This window comes from Triturus cristatus, chromosome 2_2, assembly GCF_964204655.1.
Source record: "Triturus cristatus chromosome 2_2, aTriCri1.1, whole genome shotgun sequence".
Classification (NCBI taxonomy): Eukaryota; Metazoa; Chordata; class Amphibia; order Caudata; family Salamandridae; genus Triturus; species Triturus cristatus.
Window position 1 is genome coordinate 8,612,722 of NC_140582.1, and position 20,326 is coordinate 8,633,047.

Consider the following 20,326-nt stretch of genomic DNA (forward strand, 5'->3'; position numbering starts at 1 on the left):
GTTGTTAATTAATATTAAATATGTAATTTGTAATTAATTATGGTAATTGTGTAATTAATTTTAGGTGTGTGTTTTCGTGTTTATCGGTGTAAAGGGTGGAAAGTAGTTTATTTTTAGTTGATGAAATAATAATGGGTTGTTAATTAATTTTAATTAACTAATTGGTACTTAATTATGGTAATTGTGTAATTAATTTTAGGTGTGTGTTTTGGTGTTTATAGGTGTAAACGATGGGAAGTAATTTATTTTTAATTGATGAATTAATAGTTGGTTGTTAATTATAATTACTTGGTAATTAATTATAGTAATTGTGTAATTAATTTTAGGTGTGTGTTTTGGGGTTTATAGGGGGAAAGGATGTTAAGTAGTTTATTTATTTTTTATTAATAATTATTTGTTATTTGATGTTAATTAAATTACTACATTTATTTGGCAATTGTGTAATTAATTTTAGGTGTTATGTTATGTCATGTTAATTTGGATTTGTTAAGCGCTTAATACCAAAAGGTCTCTAAGTGCTGTAAGAAGAGTAGCGTTGAGTCTCTGCAGTGCACTGACGATTAGGCCCAGGCTTCTGTGAACAAGATGGTTTTTAATTGTTTTCTGAAAGGGAGAAGGCGGTTTTCCGCACGGAGTTGGCTAGGTAGCTTGTTCCAAAGAGTGGGGATGAGGGAGGAGAAGGCCCTCCCTCCTTTGGAGACGTAGTTGAAGCTTGGGCAGTATAGCAGACTCCCAGTGGAGGACCTGAGTAAGCGCCTTGGCACGTATTTCGTGACTCTTTGTTTGATGTATGTGGGGGCTTGGCCATAAATGGCTTTATGGGCGATACACAGGCCCTTAAATTTAGCCCTTTGTTTTACAGGAAGCCAGTGAAGGCGTTGGAGAAGAGCCGAGGCTCGCATATGTCTTGGTAATTTAAAAATGAACCTAGCAGCGTCATTCATAACTATCTGGAGTCTTCTAACTAAGAAGTCAGGAAGTCCAATGTACAGGGAGTTGGCATAGTCAAGACGAGCCAAGATGATGGCAGATACAATAGTTCTCATGGTGGAGAATGAGAGAATGGGGGAGAGCCTCCTGAGTAGTCGGAGAAGGCCCACACAGGTGCCAAAAACCGTGGAGACTTGGTTGGCCAGAGTGAGTTTGTCATCCACTTTGATTCCCAGGCTTTTAACCACAGGGATCGGGACTGGGGCATCGCCCAGCTCCTGGGGCCAGTACAGGGAATTCCACGGGTTGTGGTCATCCGACATGGCCAGGACTTCGGTTTTGTCAGGGTTGATTTTAAGTGAGTTGGCCGTCATCCAGTTGACCGTAAAGCGTAGAATCTCCTTTGCCCGGGATTGTGCTTGAGGGGAGTTCTCAATATGGAGAATGATCTGAGTGTCATCTGCATAATTGAAGATCTGGCACTCCATAGCCGACAGGGCCTTTGTTAGAGGACTGAGGTAGATATTGAAGAGAAGGGGTGAGAGTGCGGATCCTTGCGGGACTCCACAGGAAATAGAGCCTTTCTCCGAGACCCAGTCACCCATCTGAATTCTTTGGGCGCGATCTGTCAGGAAAGAGGTGACCCATTGTAAGACAGATCCCTCAATTTCTATAGAACGTAGTCTTTCCAGGAGAGTGGCGTGGTTGACCGTGTCGAACGCTGCCGACAGGTCGAGGAGGACCAGCACACAGGGCTTCTTATTGTCGGCAGTCAGTCTGATATTGTCAAGTACAGATAGCATCACCAATTCAGTGCTATGATGAGCACGAAAGCCGGCTTGCCTGTCCCCCAAGAGGTGATGATCTTCTAGGAACCTGGAGAGATTATGCAGCACATGCTGTTCTAGTATTTTTGCAAGGAAGGGGAGTTGGGAGATAGGGCGGTAGTTCTTCATATTCATAATATCCGGGCCGGGTTTTTTAAGAAGGGGGATGATTCTGGCTTCCTTGAAGCAGCATGGAACCTTCCCTATCCGTAGGGAGGAATTAAGGAGTGCCAAGATGTCCTGCTCAATTTCTGGGAATGCTAGATTAAAGATTCTTGGCGGCAGGGGTCAGCTGGGGAGCCTGATTTTATCTTTTTGGCCATGCCCCGGAGTGTTTCCATGTCGAGGGGTAGGAAAGAGGAAAGGGTGTCCGCAGTGGTGCCCTGCGAGGCATCCTCTGCGTTAGGTAAAGGTGTACAAAGGGAGTTGTCAATCTCCATCAGAAAATCCTGAATTTTATTTGAGAAATATGTGAGGAAATTATTGCATTGTTCCTGGCTGGGTGGGGTGGACTGTGATTGTTTTTGACTAAGTTCCTTCAGGATTTTAAAAGTTTCTTTTTGTTTATTGGATGCAGACAATATCCTATTTTCATAGAAGTCTGCCTTTCTACACAGCAGCGCTTTTTTATATGAGGCTAGTTTTCCTTTATAATCTGCCAGGGCCTGAGGATTATAGTTTTTTCGCCATAGTCGTTCATAATGGCGTAAAACGCGTTTGGAAGTCCTGAGTTCTTCCGTAAACCACGGGGCACCTTTACCTTTATTGCAGATTTGTATTTTATTTTCCGGGGCCACTGTATTAATGGCCGCACAAAGTCGGTCGGAAAAGGCAATGGCCCCTCTTTCTATGTCAGCTGACACCAGCTTCTTGGGAGGGCGATCGCGGAGGGCGTTTAGCAGTGTCGGGCCATCTATTTTTGACCAGATGCGCATGCGTTTCCAGTCTGCAGGGGGCGGCACTATGTGTTTAGTAAGAGGAAGTGTCAGATGGATACAGGAGTGGTCCGACCAAGGACAGGGGGTGACCTCTTTAAGTGTTAAAGAGGGGGTGGTGGACCAAACCAGGTCTAAAATATGCCCATGCACATGGGTGGGAGTTGTAATTAATTGGGAGAAACCAAGATTGGTGAGAGTCTCTTCTAGTTGGCGAGCCTGAGCCTCCCTGGGTTGTTGATCCCAGTGAAAGTTAAAATCTCCCATTACTAGGAGATGTTGAAAACGTGAACGGAGATTGGAGATACATTCAATTAGGAGGTTGGTAAAATTAGGGGGGCATTTGGGGGTGCGGTGTCTGTTGTGTATATAGGGGTAATGGATGGGAAGTAATTTGTGTTTAATTAATTAATATATAGTTGTTAATGTTAATTATTTTCTGTTTATTTGGGGTAATTGTTTTAAAGTGGTAAAGGGTGAATATTTAAAGACTTTATAATTAGTTGTTAATAGTAATAGCTTTTAATTTAAAAATAAGTTTTATTTGTGTCGTATTATTTTATAGGTGTGTGTTGTGGACATTATAATGTTAAAGTGTGTGTACTAATTAATGTTTATTAGTTTTTTTAATTAATAATATTTTTTTAATTGATTATTAATCCTGTTAACTATGGTCTATTAAATGTTGAAGTGTGTTGTTATTGGTGTGGTGTTATATGGTAGGAAATAAAATAAATACATTTATGTATTAATGTTTTTGTTTGTAAATATTTTCTAGTTTAAAAGTATTATTATTTTTTAAACATTTTTTATTAACATTTCATTCAGTGTTACAGTGACAGTATATTTCACATGGTGCACAGACATAAGTAGGATATTGTATATGGATTACTCCTATGGTATTATACATCAGAGACTCGTCAGCCCAAAATCAGCGAGAACAAGCGATCCTTCAGGGTGTGTCTACTAAGCTTCATATTATACAGTGTGGTTATTTACTACCGTCTGACTCGGACGCATCCAATGGGGGGGGGGGGCTCACAGATATTTCCTGGGTATGCATTCCAGCTTCCCCAAACCTTTGTCAATTTTTTGGCGCGTTCCCGGTGAAAATACACAGACTTTTCCGCCATCATCGCCATATCCATATCCTTGCACCATTGATTAAGAGTAGGGCTAAGTCTGGACCCCCAATGCTGTGCCACACTTCTTTTTGCCACTGTCATACCTAGAGTGACCCAGTCCTGAGCAATAGTGTTTAGATCTGTAGGTTCCCAGATGTTGAGGAGACAGCAACTCTGGTCCGGAAGAATTGTGACATTTGTGACGTGGGAGAGTGTACGCATCACCGCCCTCCATTAGCGAGCTATCTCCGGGCAGAGCCATATGGTGTGGTAAAATGTACCTGTGTCTCCACAGTTCCTAAGACAAAGCGGCATAGCTGCCCGGTGTATTGTATGTAACAGTGTCCTGGTATAGTACGTGCGATGTACGATTTTGAATTGCACTAATCTAAGCCTCGATGATATTGCAGCCTCTCTAAGGGACGCCAGCGCCTCCTGCTAGTCTGCCTCATCAATGTCTCTCAGTTCTAGTTCCCATTTGGCCTTCAATGCTGTCGTGGGGTCTGAGCGCTTATTTACTATTTTCTGGTTTGTGAAATTGCCCTTTTTGGAGATGGTCCGTTAAAAGCCTGTCCTCTAGTGGGGAGGATTCTTCAAGCCTCATTTCTAGTGGTAGCAAGGACTGTAATGCATGCCTGACCTGCACGTATCGGAATAGTTCTGTCTGCGCTAATCCGTAGGTGGCCTGTAGATGGGCGAATGCAACTACTGCCCCCTTCTTCCACAGATCTCCGACTTTGGATATAGCTATCAAGTCCCAATTGTGAAAGCCCTTGGTGTTGCGCAGCATTCCTAATTTCTTTGTGTCTCATAAAGGCATAGCTTGTGTGACTATTCCTTCCCAACCCAGTACTCTCTGTGCCTCAAACCAAATGTCTATCGCGTGTGCCGTTGGGCCTCTGAGGTTGTGCCTCTCCCCTTTGTTGTAAAGCGCCCCCATGATCCCTAACAGAGCTAATAGGTGTCTATCCATTCGGTACGCTGGGTCCTCTTGGGGGATATGGAGCCATTGGTTAATTGCCACCAACTGGGAAGACCAATAGTATACTCTTATATCGGGGAGGGCAATACCCCCATCATACCAGCTTTTAGTGAGTTTTTGCATAGCTGTACGGGGAGTTTTCCCATCCCAGAGCAATGTTGTCACTTCCGCATTTATCGCTGTGAAGTACGTCGACGGGACCGGGAACGGTGTATTCTGCAGTGCATAGAGAAATTTAGGAAGGGCCATCATTTTGAAGAGGGCAGCCCTTCCCAATAATGTCAATGGTAGCGTGCGTCAGTGCCTAACGTCTCTTTTGAATCTGATCAAGGGCTGTGTCAAGTTGTATGCAGTGAATTGTGCGTGGTCATGTGTTATGAATATCCCCAGGTACTTAAGGCCATCAGTGGCTATCTTCAGAGTACATCCCCATGGGAGCTGCGGCAGAGAACCGTGTAGAATATAAAGGAGTGACTTCTCCCAGTTGATGGTGTATCCCGATACTCTCCCATATGCCGCACTCATATCTAAGAAGCAGTTAATGGAGCGTGCTGGGGACGTTAAATATAGTAATACGTCATCCGCATAGAGCGATATACAGTCTTCCCAATCGAGTGCCCATCGTAGGCCACGTATTACTGGGTCCTGCCTGATCCATGCTGCCAGGGGCTCAAGTACTATTGCAAACAGGAGCGGTGACAATGGACAACCCTGTCGTGTCGCCCTCCCCAGTGGAAATGTAGTTGATATATGGCCATTCACCACCACCTGCGCCATTGGCTGAGAATACAACAATTGGATCCAAGCACAAAACTTTGGCCCGAACCCCAGATGCTCAAGAACTGCGAAAAGGAAGGGCCATTCAATTGAGTCGAATGCCACTCGTGAATCCAGCGACAGAATCACTGCGTCCTCTGCTATGGTCGATCTACGACAAATCACCCCATGTAACCTTCGCAGATTTAGTGCTGTATTACGGTTGGGCATAAATCCGAACTGATCCGGATGGATCACTGCGGACAGATTAGGTTGTAGTCTTGTAGCCAGCATCTTAGCAAGTATTTTCGCTTCTGCATTAATCAGGGATATCGGTCCGTAAGATGTACAATCCTGTGTTGGTTTGCCCGGTTTATGTATTGCCACTATAGTGGCAAGGTGCTGGTCTCTGGGCAGGATCCCTTTTCTAAGCTATCCTTATACATGGCCAAAAAATGTGGCACAAGTTGGGGCGCAGCTAACTTGTAGAATTCGACCGGAATCCCGTTGGGTCCTACCGCCTTCCCCTTGTGCAATGCTCTAATTGCCTGTGTGAGTCCTTCCGGTGTGATATCTTCTTCTAGAGCAGCTACCGCGTCTGGAGCTAAAGTGGGCATACGTATGTCGTGAAGAAATGCGAGATTGTCTTGCCTAGTTGTGGTAGCTATTGGTGTGTATACTGCCTTATAATGTGCCACCAGCGCTTCCGTGATTTGCTGCGGTGCGGTCACTACTCGCGCGTCCTCTAATCTAATCTGTGTTATCCAGTTACTCGCTCTTTCCTTCTTCCCCAACCAGGCCAGTAACCGACCCGCTTTGTCGCCAAGCTCGTAGACAGTAAGTTGCGTTTTTGTGAGCGCACTAGCGCCCTCATCCCTTGTGTAAACTTTATACTCCTGTTGTGCAAGGTGTAGTCTTTGTGTTGTCTCTTCAGTAGTGTCCGCCGCATGTATTGCCTCCGCCAAGGAGACTTCCAGTTGTAACTTATCTATGTGGTCGTGACGGCCGCATTGAAGTCCGGGCATAATGTTACTTCGCTGTTATCTATCCGCAAGGGGGTTGCGACTCAGGCCGCCTGCAGAATTGCGTCTCTGAAGTTGAAAACTCTTGCCAGGATAGGTCGTGGGGGAGCTCCTGACTTGGGTCGCCCGCCTGGGACTCGGTGGGCTCTTCCCACCGAAAAGAATTTCGAGAGTCCTCGAGGTTGTAGCTGTGTTTGGACCAGTTCCTCCACGAAGAGATCTAGAGCCGGCCCCCTGACGCTCTCTGGCACTCCCACCAAGCGAACGTTGTTGCATCGCGAGCGTCCTTCTTGGTCATCTAGTTTCCCCGCCATCTGCTTGGTCACTTGTTCTAGGTGGCGTACTTGCCGTTGCAGCGTCACAGTGTCCGTTGAGAGGGTTGCCGTGGTGGTTTCCACCTCCGTCAGTCTTGTGCTCATCTTGGAAACATCCGCTCTGAGTAGCGTTATGTCGCAAGAAATTGTCCTTACGGATGTTTTCATCTGCTGAAGGGTGGTCATCATGTCCTGCAGGGTGATTTCCTTTGGTTTCTATGACTGTTGGCTGTTAGCTGTTGGCGGCGCGTCTTGTTGCTCTTTAGTAAAGGTGTATTTATCCATACGGTTGCTCTGTATCGATCTCTGTCCTCTTCTTCCCATAGTGTCTTAAATCCCAGGAGGGTATACTCTTTCCAAGTGAAGCGGGGGGGGGGGGATCAGTGCCCGTAATGGTCTTCCAGCGTTGAGTCACGGGCGGACCATCAGCTGCTCTCCTCTGATAACTGGCCTCACCACTGCTCCCGGGAAGATCAGGTGGTACGCTGTTGATGTCCGCTCTTGTGCCTCATAGGCCTCCTTTCTCTCCCCATCTGCTGGGGACCAAGTTATAATAATGTGAATGGGTGGTGATGCCCCACAGGCTGGTCTGGTCGTTTTAGTCTGTGTTCATGCGCTGTTCTGATGGCCCCTTAGCCGAATTTCAACCCAGTGAGCCGCCTCCTTCTTTATAGCATTTGAGGTCTGGTGTTGCCACGTGTAGCAGAGCTGGCCGCTGTGCAGGGCCCTCACGGTCCTCTCGTTGTTACTGCCACTTCATTCTGAGGCTATCTAGTACTGCCGGGGTGCCCCCTCTGTTCCTCTATCCTTCGGCGTCCCAACGACCGCTCCTCAGACCCTGCTGTCCTGTATTGTATCTACAGCGTGCTCAGATGACGCTGTGGTCGATATCGGCGCTGTCTTTCCTGACCTGTGTGGGGAAATATGTGCAGGCCATCTACCACAGTAGCAATCTCAATCCACGGCCCCCGCGCTCACCTCCTCTCGGCCGCCGCTTTGTCCCGCTTTGGTCTGACTTCTCCAGGGGCGTACACTGTCTTTGTTTCTCCCGGCGTCTCCGCTGATTTCGCAGCTGTACGGGCTGCTCTTTGTTCTCTGACTCAGGTCTTGCGATATCGCGAGTGGTTCTGATATCGTTCCCGCTGTCCTCCTGCCGCTCGTTCACTCTCCGTCTAAGGGCTCCGTATTGTCAGGAAATCCGCCTCTACCACAGTCGGCCATGCAAAGCACTCGGTGTCCCGGCTTAGCCTCGGGGTCCAGGCCTCGGCTCCGCCCCCAGGTCTTCGGCGGCTTCGGTTGCGTTCTTTTTCCCCAGAATTTCGGCGGCTGCTGCACGAGTCCCCGCTGCGCTTCCGTCTTCTTCTTTTACCAGTGCAGATGCCGGATTGATGTCAGGATTTTGGGGTAATGTCGGGTGTTCACCGGAGCTCCCTCAGGCTGCAGCCATCTTTGCCGGTTGCTAGCCACGCCCCTCCAAGAATTATTTTCTTGAATGTATTTTTTATTTTATTTTATGTAATATTTGTAGGTATTTGTTATATGTAATTAATATCATAATATGTTTTTTCTTTATATATATTGTATATAGTTGATGTTTAATTTTTTCAATATTATTTATTTTTATAATTTTTTTACATTTGTGTTTTATATATATATATATATATATATATATATATATATATCTCCCAACAAAGAAGTCGCGTTAGCTCGAGCCTCTTAAAGTGAGGAGTGTCCGGCGAGGTTGCATACCTCTAAAATCCCAGCACAGCTGTAGTAATCCTCGTTACCGATACCACAACGATGAATGCAGAGCTGACACACTATTCCAGAAAGCGCATGTGTATTCACACACGGCAACCAACGTAAAACCCAACCCGTTTTAGAGTTCATCCACTCCTTGATCATGGGTTAGGCAAATGCTGAGTTCCTGCCATATTTAAAGTGGCAGACAGTGCGTTTCAACACAATTAACATAAATAAAATACTTTGTGTTGTTTTGTCAATAACACCAAAGAAATGCAGTAAATATTTGTTTTGCATATCAACATTGAGCCCTGTATGGGAACACATTACAAATTGATTTCTGTTTAAAAAGCATAATAGGCCGTCCGTGTAGCAACAGAGACAGGACAATATAAATCATATCTAGCTCGCATCACTCTGTACTAATCATAATGATTGACAATGCATACTTATAATGCTTCGCCGAACAGCGTGAGCTAGCACTTTCATTTTAGATAATAAAGAATCAAAATTCATATTTAACAAAAGTCAAAGCACTAAAACTGGTTCACATTGTGCTGTTCATTTGTATGTAACGCAAGTCAAAGTTTTGTACACATTTTTTTAAAGGAAAGATGCATTTACTTTTCCAATGAGCCTCTGCAAATACTAACAACTGCCAGACGGCGTGTATCACCAGGTAATACCTTGCCCCCAAAAATGCTCAATGGCATAGTAATAGATGTATTTCAACATTCAACATACTTGGGTATTTGCCCTTTCCTAAACAATAAAGCCCCAGTGGGCAAAGTAATGCAAAATTTATCGCACATCAGGAAATGGAACATTCCAAACATGGATTCTACTAGATCATTATTTAAACATATTTAAACATATGCCCAATCAAGTCAATTAAGCCCAAGTTGGCATCATCCTGCCACATTCTACGGTGCTCAAATACTTTACTATGTTGTCTGGACACAACAGGTTCAAAGGTCAGAGACATCACCTTAACAAATTATACAAAGTAAGAATTGAAATGATAAAGCCCCAGTGGGCCTACCAGACAGATTTTCTTATTGTATACGGACACCATCATTAATGACCCCAAATGCGTAGCCCAAATTAAAGATATAACAAATCCTTCTGAAATAAACAAAAAAGCAAAGCATTAATTAAAACCACAATATTACAACACACTCATTAAAAAGGCATCAGCTTATACAGAAGAAAAGAAGTTATGCAAGAACACCCAATTTCACCCTAAATGTACTGCCATTTCCTAATCCATATTCAATCCATTTGGATGTAGGGTGTTATATTTAATTATCATTTTGGACTCCAGTCTCCTCAGCTCCATAACCCGATCCCCCCCGTTCACGTTTGGGTATGGATTCGATTACGATAAATTTTAGTAAATTGCAATTCTGCGAGTGATGCGCCATAAAGTGACGTGCCACCGGATAATGCTCATCATAATTGCGAATGGCACGCATATGCTCCAATATACGCTTTTTAGCCCTATGGATTGTACTGCCTATATAGGCCAATTTACATGGGCATATAAGGGCATAAATTACATACTCCGAATTGCATATAAGATGCTTGTCAATCAAAAATGGTTGTTGCTCAACAGATAGTCTAACTGACTTATAGCTACTGCTGTACTTACACGCCTTGCATTGACTACGTGTAGAAAAACCTTTTATAGTACACTTGGGTTTGTCAGTTTGTAGCAAGGAGTGACATAGGGAGTCTTGTAGGGAACGAGCCTTCCTAAACGTTATCCCTGGGTTTTCGCCAATTGCAGATGCTAGATCAAGGTCAATTTTCAACACATTCCAATGTTTTTTTAGACATTTCTTGAGGTTCAAGCTTGATTACTATATCTACTGATGAACTTAATCTTCGATTCAGGGGTTTCTTTTACTTTAGGACACTATAAATTGTTCCTATTTAAACTCATTACTTTATCCACTGCTCTCTGGATAGTTTTTTGCTATAACCTAGTTTGCTAAATCTTTGGGACATTCGTTCAACTTCATCCCCAAATCCTTCATTGGTGCAGCAGTTCTGCCTAGCACGCATAAGTTCGCCATACGGAATGCTTTCAATGAAGGAGTAGGGATGGCAACTATCAGCTCGCAGTAAACTATTGCCTGCTGTCGGTTTTCTAAACAGTTGACTAATTTGTGTATTTTTCTGGACGGTGAGTTTAAGATCAAGAAACTTAATAGTCTTCCTGCTGGTGTGACTACTAAAGGAAAGGTTCAAGGTATTTTCATTTAGAATGGTGACAAACTCAAGCGCTTCCTCTTGGGTTCCATTCCAAACGGAAAAGATATCATCGATGTAGCGTACCCAGAGGACGGCATGGGATTTAAAAAGTCTGATGTTATTGACTACTTGCTCCTCCCACCAGCCCGAGGTAGAGACCTGCAAAGCTGGGGGTGAAGCAAGTTCCCATTGCCGTTCCCTGGGTCTGTCTAAAGATTGTACCATCAAACATAAAGAGATTACTTGAGACAAATTATGATAATCTCAATGATCATTTTGGTGTGTAGCATGTAGGATACAGATCTCTTATTTAAAAAATGCCTGCACGCATCAATCCCTGAATGATGGTGTATACAAGTATAATGACTATTCACGCCCAGACTTAAGAGAAGGTACTCCTCTTTCCAAGCTATATCTTTGATACGTCTCAAAAAAACACCTGTGTCCCTTATCTACGAAAGGAGAGCATGTACAAGCGGTTGGAGAAAATGATCCACGTACTTAGACGTGTTTTCCAACATGCTACCCCTAGAAGAGACAATAGGTCTCCCCGGTGGATTGGTGGCATCTTTATGTAGTTTGGGCAGTAAATAAAGTGCCGGTATTTTGGGAAATTCACATTGTAGAAATTGGAATTCCTCTAATTCCAAAATTCCCTGGTCTTCCCAATCACTAAGCTTCCCTTCGTACACTTTGTTTTTTTCATTGCATTCCCTAGATGATTTCTCATACTGCTCCACATTGTTGTGTTGTTTCATACCTTCCTCTAACTACATTGAAACTGTCCACACCACTATGTTGTCCCTTTTGTCGGACCTTTTTATGACAATGTTAGTGTTATTTTCCAGTTCTTTAAGAGCTTCAATTTGTACCTTTTTAAGAATATTTGTACTACGCACTCTTGCACAGTTCATGCGCTTAAGATCATTAATCATTCCCTTTTCAAAAACATTGATATTTTCATTCACAATTTGGGGTAAAAAGATTGATTTTGGCCTAAAAGCACTGGAAGCACTCATACCAATGTCAATGTTGTCATTTATTAGGTTAGGGATGAATTTGTCAATGAAGTTAGGGTCATCTTCAAGTTCACAAATTGTATGCAGTACATCCAAGTCATTAACATTAAGGATGTTGCAAATCTCCTTATGTTTTTTAGTGGGCAATATTGCATACAATTTTTTGATTTTTAATTTATGCACAAAATTAAATAAATCAATGCGGCTTTCGGTGTAATTAAAATTAGCAGTTGGACAGAATGAAAGTCCTAGGGATAAAACGTTCATTTGGTGCTTAGTTAATGTCAGCTTGGATACATTTACCACAGTTTTGGTATCCATCATTTTGCTGCTATCTTTCCCTATGTCAGGACTCCCACAGAGTTTTCTTCTTGATTTTTTGACTGCTGATTTCCTCCTCTGCTGCCTCGTCCACGACCTATTTTCACAGGTGTTCTCCTGTTGCTCTCGATGTTTATTCATCCATGAGCCGTAAGGTCGAACTCCTTTAAAATGCTTGGTTTTACCCCGCCAGTTCATTTTGTGCTTGGGCATTGGCATCTTCTTAATTATTACTATTTATTTCATCTGCACCATTTACAGTAATGCCTAGTATTTCCACAGTTTTATCCTTTGACACTGTATTGTTTAGGAAAGGTCGCTGGGCAAATACCTCCGTATGTTGAATGTTGAAAAATATCCTTTACTATGCCATTGAGCATTATTGGGGGCGAGGTATTACCTGGCGATACACGCCGTCTGGCAGTTGTTAGTAACGGCAGAGGCTCATTAGAAAAGTGAACGCATGTTTCCTTCTAAAAAATGTGTACAAAACTTTATTGACTTGCATTACATACAAAAGAACAGCACAGTGTGAACCAGTTTTAGTGCTTTGAGTTTTGATAAATATGAAATTTCATTCTTTATTATCTAAAATGAAAGTGCTAGCTCACGCTGTTCGGCGAAGCATTATAAGTATGCATTGTCAATAATTATGATTAGTACAGAGTGATGCGAGCTAGATATGATTTATATTGCAATGTCGATGTTGATACACGAACGTCCTATTATGCTTTTTAAATGGACATCAATTTGTAATGTGTTCCCATACAACGCTCATTGTTGATATGTAAAACAAAAATGTACTGCTTTTCTTTGGTGTTATTGATAAAAAAACGCAAAGTATTTTCTTCATGTTAATTGTATTAAAACGCACTGTCTGCCACTTTAAATATGGCAGGAAGTCAGCATTTGCCTAACCCATGATCAAGGAGTTCCTGAACTCCGAAACGCGTTGGGTTTTACGTTGGTTGCCGTGTGTGAATAAACATACGCTTTCTGGAATAGAGTGTCGGCTCTGTATTCATCGTCGTGGTATTGGTAACGAGGATTACTACAACTGTGCTGGGATATATATATTTTTTTGTATCTGTTTGTGTATGAATAGTAATTTTTGCCTTTCCGCTATCAATCAATCAATCAGGGTACTTATAAAGCGCGCTACTTACCTGTGAGGGTCTCAAGGCGCTGAGGGGGGGTGGCGCTACTGCTCGAAGAGCCAGGTCTCAGGTCTTGAGGAGTCTTCTGAAGGCAAGTAGCTCTTGGGTCTGTCGTAGGTGGGTTGGGAGGGTGTTCCAGGTCTTGACGGCGAGGTAGGAGAAGGATCTGCCGCCGCCGGTCGTACGTTGGATGCGGGGGACAGCTGCGAGGGCGAGGCTGGCGGAGCGGAGCTGGCGGGTGGGGGTGTAGAAGCTGAGTCTGCTGTTCAGGTAGGCTGGTCCGGCGTTGTGGAGTGCTTTGTGTGCGTGGGTGAAGAGCTTCAAGGTGATCCTCTTGTCCATGGGAAGCCAGTGCAGGTCTCTCAGGAGGGGGGTGATGTGGCTGCGGCGGGGGGCGTTGATGATCAGTCGGGCGGAGGCGTTTTGGATGCTTTGTAGCCGCCGTTGGTGTTTGGCTGGGATTCCTGCGCAGAGTGCGTTGCCGTAGTCCAGTCTGCTGCTGACGAGGGCCTGTGTCACTGTTCTTCTTGTTTCGGTCGGGATCCACTTGTAGATCCGGCGGAGCGTGCATAGGGTGTTGTAGCAGGAGGAGGAGACGGCGTTGACCTGCTTGGACATGGAGAGCGAGGAGTCGAGGATGAATCCTATGTTGCGTGTGTGGTCTGTGGGTGTCGGTGCTTTCCCCAGAGCGGTCGGCCACCAGGAGTCGTCCCAGGCTGAGGGGGTGGGTCCGAGGATGAGGACCTCCGTCTTATCCGAGTTCAGTTTCAGACGGCTGCTCCTCATCCAGTCGGCGATGGCCTTCATACCCTCGTGGATGTTGGTTTTGGCGGTGTGAGGGTCCTTGGTGAGGTAGAGGATGAGCTGGGTGTCGTTGGCATAGGAGATGATGTTGAGGTTGTGGTGGTGGGCCACTTGTGCGAGGGGGGCCATGTAGATGTTGAACAGCGTCGGGCTGAGGGATGCGCCCTGGGGGACGCCGCAGATGATTTCGGTGGCTTCTGACCGGAAAGGTGGGAGGTGGACGCTCTGGGTTCTGCCAGAGAGGAAGGACGTGGTCCAGTCAAGGGCCTTCTCTTGGATTCCGGCTTCATGGAGGCGTGTCTTTAGGGTGCGGTGGCAGACCGTGTCGAATGCGGCTGACATGTCCAGGAGGATGAGGGCTGATGTTTCGCCGTTGTCCAGTTGGCGTCTGATGTCGTCTGTGGCAGAGATGAGGGCTGTCTCGGTGTTGTGGTTTCGTTTGAATCCGGATTGGGACGGGTCCAGGATGTTGTTGTCTTCCAGGTGGTGGGCCAGTTGAATGTTGACGATTTTCTCGATGACCTTTGCCGGGAACGGGAGCAGGGAGATGGGTCGGAAGTTCCTGAGGTCCTTGGGGTCCGCCTTGGGCTTTTTGAGGAGGGCGTTGATATCGGCGTGCTTCCAGCTTTCCGGAAATGTCGCCGTTTCGAAGGAGATGTTGATGACCTTCCGTAGTTGGGGTGCGATGGCCGCGTCTGCTTTGTTGAATACGTGGTGTGGGCATGGGTCTGACGGAGATCCTGAGTGGATGGAGTTCATGATCTTGCGTGTCTCGTCGTCGTTGGTGTTGGCCCAGGAGGTCAGGCGGTTGGCGCTGTTGGTGTTCGCGGGGGGGGGTGGAGTCATGCATCGTCGGTGCGGTCGCGTGGTGTTAAAGCTGTCGTGGATGTCAGCGATCTTGCGGTGGAAGAAGGTGGCCAGTGAGTCACACAGTTCTTGTGAGGGCAGGATGTCGTTGGCGTTGGGATTGGAGAGTTCTTTTACGATGCGGAAGAGCTCTTTGCTGTCGTGTGCATTGTTATCCAGGCGGTCTTTGAAGGAGGATCTCTTGGCTAGTCTGATGAGGTGGTGATGTCTGCGGGTGGCGTCCTTATGGGCTGCGTGGTTTTCTGGCGTTCGTTTGTGGAGCCATTTCTTCTCCAGCTTACGGCAGGCGCGTTTGGAGGTCAGGAGCTCGTCGGTGAACCAGGTGGCTCTCTTGCTGGCGTGGCTGTTGGAGGGTCTCTTGAGTGGGGCGAGGGTGTTGGCGCAGTCGTCGAACCACTGTCTGAGGTTGCGGGCTGCGGCGTCAGGGCAGGTGGGGTTGATAGGTGGGTTCTGGGCGAGGGTGGTGATCAGCTGGTCTTCGGTGACTTTGTTCCAGCAGCGGCGAGGCAGCTGTTGGGTGCGATGGTGCGTGGTTGGTTTTTTGAAGGTGAAGTGGATGCAGCGGTGGTCGGTCCAGTGGGGTTCGGAGGTGTGGTCAAAGGCGACGTGGGTGCTTGTGGAGAAGACGGCGTCCAGCGTGTGGCCTGCGGGGTGAGTGGGTGCGGTGACGAGTTGTCTGAGGCCGAGGTTGGCGAGGTTTTCAATCAGACTGGCGGAGTTGGCGTCGTCGTTGTTCTCGAGGTGGAAATTCAGGTCCCCGAGGCGGATGTAGTCCATGGAGGCGAGTGCGTGGGTGCTGGCGAGGTCGGCGATGGAGTCGCTGAACTGAGCCCGGGGTCTGGGGGGTCTGTAGATGAGCGTTCCTCTGAGGGTGGTGTTGGGGTCAGTGTGGATCCGGAAGTGCAGGTGTTCGGCGGTGTTGAGGGTGTCATCTGTGTGGGTGGTGACGTTATCCAACACTTTCTCTACTGTTGCACTGGAGTGGGACTAGTTATTTTTACCCCTCCACTATCCAACACTTTTCCTACTGCTGCAATCACTGGAGTGGGAATAGTACATTTTACCCCTCCACTATCCAATCATTTTCCCTACTGTTACACTCACTGGAGTTGGAATAGTACATTTAATTACTCCGCTATCCAACACTTACCCTACTGTTCACTCACTGGAGTGGGTATAGTTATTTTTACCTCTCTGCTATCTAACACTTTCCCTACTCTTGCACTGACTGTATTGTGAAATTTAAGTTTAAATATTTTTTATTGGTTTAAAGTTTTAATTTATTATATAGTATTGTTTATTATATTTTAAATAATTGATATATATTTTAATTGTTATATAATTTTAAACTTAACATAAATTACAAATAACTTTATTAATTGTTTTAAAGTAATTATACATGTATAAATAATTGCTTGTGTTTATCTTTTTTATTAAGTTATTAATTAGATTTTATTAAAATGTATATTAAATTCATTTTATTTTGTTAAAATTAAATTAAATATTTAATATATTTTACATAATATTTTACTTTATATTTATATAAAAGTCGATATTTTATACATCTATATTTTTTACATCGATATTTTTAGTCAATATTTTTGTACTTCTTTAAGTATAGGAGTCGATATTTTTGTTGTCTATATTTTTTACTCAATATTTCTTACATCGATATTTATTACATCAATGTTTTGTCCGTGAACCACCTGATCCACCTGGGGAAGGTTTTAAAAGCCCTGCAAACTGCAGGCCTAACTATCAAGGCATCCAAATGCCAGATAGGGCAGGGAACAGTGGTATACATGGGCCACCTTGTTGGTGGAGGCCAAGTGCAACCCTTACAGCCCAAGATCCAGGCCATCCTGGACTGGGTAGCTCCAACAACCCAGACACAAGTCAAGGCATTCCTTGGCTTGACTGGGTACTACAGGAGGTTTGTGAAGGGATATGAGTCTATTGAGACACCCCTTCCAGGACTCACCTCCAAGAAGATGCGCAAAAAGGTCAACTGGACAGTTAGCTGCCAGAAGGCTTTTGACACCCTGAAAGAGGCAATGTGCTCAGCACCAATCTCCATGGCTCCAGACTATACCAAGCAGTTCATTGTGCAAACTGATGCCTCTGAGCTAGGGATAGGAGCGGTCCTATCCCAGAACAATGATGAAGGCTAAAACCAACCTGTTGCTTTTATAAGCAGGAGGCTTCTATCCAGGGAGCAGCATTAGAGGAAGGCCTTTGCTGTGGTTTGGTCCCTGAAGAAGATGAGACCATACTTGTTTGGTACTCGCTTCCTAGTTTAAACTGACCACAGACCTCTCAAATGGCTAATGCAAATGAAAGGTGAAAATCCTAAACTTTTGAGGTGGTCCATCACCCTACAGGGAGTGAACTTTATAGTGGAACACAGACCTTGGACTGGCCATGCCAATGCCATGATGGACTTTCCAGGTTCTGCCACTTAGACAATGAAGACTCTCTAGGGAAAGTTTAGTCTCACCTTCTTTCATTTTGGGGGGAGTTGTGTAAGAAAGTACCTTCTTTTTGCATGGTTGCCACACGTTTTGCTAAACTGCTGATGTACTTTGACTGAGTGAGCCTTGGGTCCCTGCCAAACAGGTACCCAGGGCCTCTGTTCTTTCCCTAAAACTGCATCGTGGCAAAACACAATTGGCACTCTTTGGCCACAGGCTCTATTCTTAGCCCTCTATTATTCAACATCTATGTGAGGCCTATGGCCGATTGCAGAGGAAGTTGGGCTGTCTCTTTTGTCATACGCTGATGACACCCAGATTGTCTTCTCCCTCTTCACTGATGGGGCATCTAAACCGTCTATACTTCAGGTTGGCTTGAGGAATATTATGGAATGGATGCACACCAACTTGTTAAAACTCAATGTAGAGAAAACAGAACTGTTGATTGTGGGCAATAACAAAGCTTTGTGGGGCCCACAACATTGGCCTGCAGAAATGGGTCTAGTCCCTCTATCCAAACATCAAGTTCAAAATCTGGGTGTCTTAATTGACGATCAATTGTTTATGAAGCAGCAAGCAGCGAGAGTAGCCTCTACCTGTTTCACTATCATTAGATAGCTAAAAAAAATTCATGGATGTTACCTTCTCCCGCCCAACGTACAGTGGTCCAGGCGCTTATCATCTCAAGGCTGGACTATAGTAACATCCTGTACTTGGGTCCCTCTAAGGAAGTGTTACGTAACCTGCAGTTAGTACAGAATGCCACAGCTCGGCTGCTCTGTAAGATCCCTAAAACTGCATCTATCTCAGGCTCAATTCGAGAACTTCATTGGCTCAGGATTGAATGTCGCATTAAGTTTAAGGCTTTCAGTCTTATGTTTAAGATAACATCTGGTAAGGCTTCTCCTTACTTGATGACTCTAGTTCATCCTTATGTTCCTTCCCGCACACTTCGATCAGCCACTCAGGCGAAGTTTGCCATTCCTAGGATGAGACTAGTGCGTATGGGCGATCGCTCTTTCTCCCACTTGGGTCCTTCTTTATGGAACTCCCTTCCGGCAGGTCTCCGTAGTGAATCTTCTTATGAGATCTTCCGGAGAGGTATAAAAATTAGGCTATTTAATATGTAGTTGTCTTCTTTTCGTTGTGCACTTTCAGGTGGCTCCGGGAAACCCTAGGGTAGCTGTGCGCCTTATAAAATTAAAATAACAATAACAGGTCAGTCCCTTGTAAATGGTACCACAGGTACCATGGGCACTGTGGCCAGGAAAGACCTCCAAGGGCCGCAGCCTTTAATGTGCCAACCTTGGAGGCCCGGTACCTTTACACATACACACTACCTTTAAAGTCTGCTTGTTTTGGTGCAGAACAAAGTGAAGAGTCAACATGACACACATCCGTGTATGCCATGCCTACACCACTGCCCTGGCATAGGTCAGCCACTCCTCTAGCTGGGTGCACTCTGCCAGTGGTGAGGGTACAGGTGCATGAGCCCTTTACCCCTACATTATAGCCAATTATTAGACATTGTCAGTGCAGTACTGCCATTAAGAGTATATGGTGCTGGGAGTTTGTCATTACGAACGCCATAGCATCATAATGGCTTTACTGAAAACTGGGAAGTTTGGTATCAAACTTCTCAGCACTTTAAACCCAAATTGATGCCAGTATGTGATTTAATGAAAAATGCACTCAGAGGGCATCTTAGAGATGCTCCCTGAAAAACGACCTAACACCAGTGTCCAGGCGGAATGGCTGCTCGCCATGTGCCACCACCAGACATGTTTCTGGACTCCTCGGTCAAGGATCTGCTGCTCTCGGGGGTCTGAAACAATGCATATGCTGGGAAGAGATGCTAAGCCTCATCCCCCAGGATGGGCAGGGTCCGCGAAGGGGAAACTTTAAAGGCTTTTTGCCTTTGTGAGCTACCCCAGACCTTTGCTACTTCCAGCAGCTGGCCCTCACAGATTCTGACAACCACTATGGGAGGGAGAATAGGTGGGAAAACCAAGTGAGGAAGGGAGGTGTGCCCATCTTTGCCAACCCCATCCCTCAGGTGGGGGAAGCGAGGTGAAGCACAACTCTCAGTCCCCGCCATCTTGCAGGTGGGAGGACCCAGCCAACCAGAGTGAGGAATATACCCTCTTCCACTTGAGGGTGGAATAATAGGGGGTGTACCCACCCCGAGGAAGGGACTTATTGGTCTCAACCTTTACCCAGGGCCGTAGCTACAGGGGGCTAAGCGGGGCCAGGCCAGTCTATATTTCTGTGTGGCCCCCCCTAAAAAGTACAAGCTTTGCCTTTGTTTTTCGTTTCTTGTCACATCATAACTGTAATTTGGGCCTGCTCTTAGAATGCTCTGCATAGCAGATTGCACTCTCAGGCTTGACTAAAGGAGACAAGACCGGGCGGGGACTTGCCCGCAAGGAGAGTTGAGGGTCGGTGCAGTCACACACATTACATTTACCTCTGAACTCGAAAAAGAGAAGCAGAGGACGACTCGGGGCTTTCTGTCCCTTGCTTGGCTCTTACAGCTGTTTCTGGATGTCTTTGCACGTGCGCTGCACAGCTCAGGGAACAGCTTTAGTTACTTTCACACATAGCATAGGACCCACTTTTGTTGCTGCTTGCAATTCACTTGCTGCTTGGCCAACATTTGCAGCATGCACCAGCCTGCCAGTGCCAGAGTTGTCTCTCCATGAAATATGTGCCGTCATAGAATTGCCTTCTGCTGGGACAGACAGAGCTTCAGAGCTGCCCAGATCTTGGGGCCCAAGCTAGCATCATAATATTGGCAA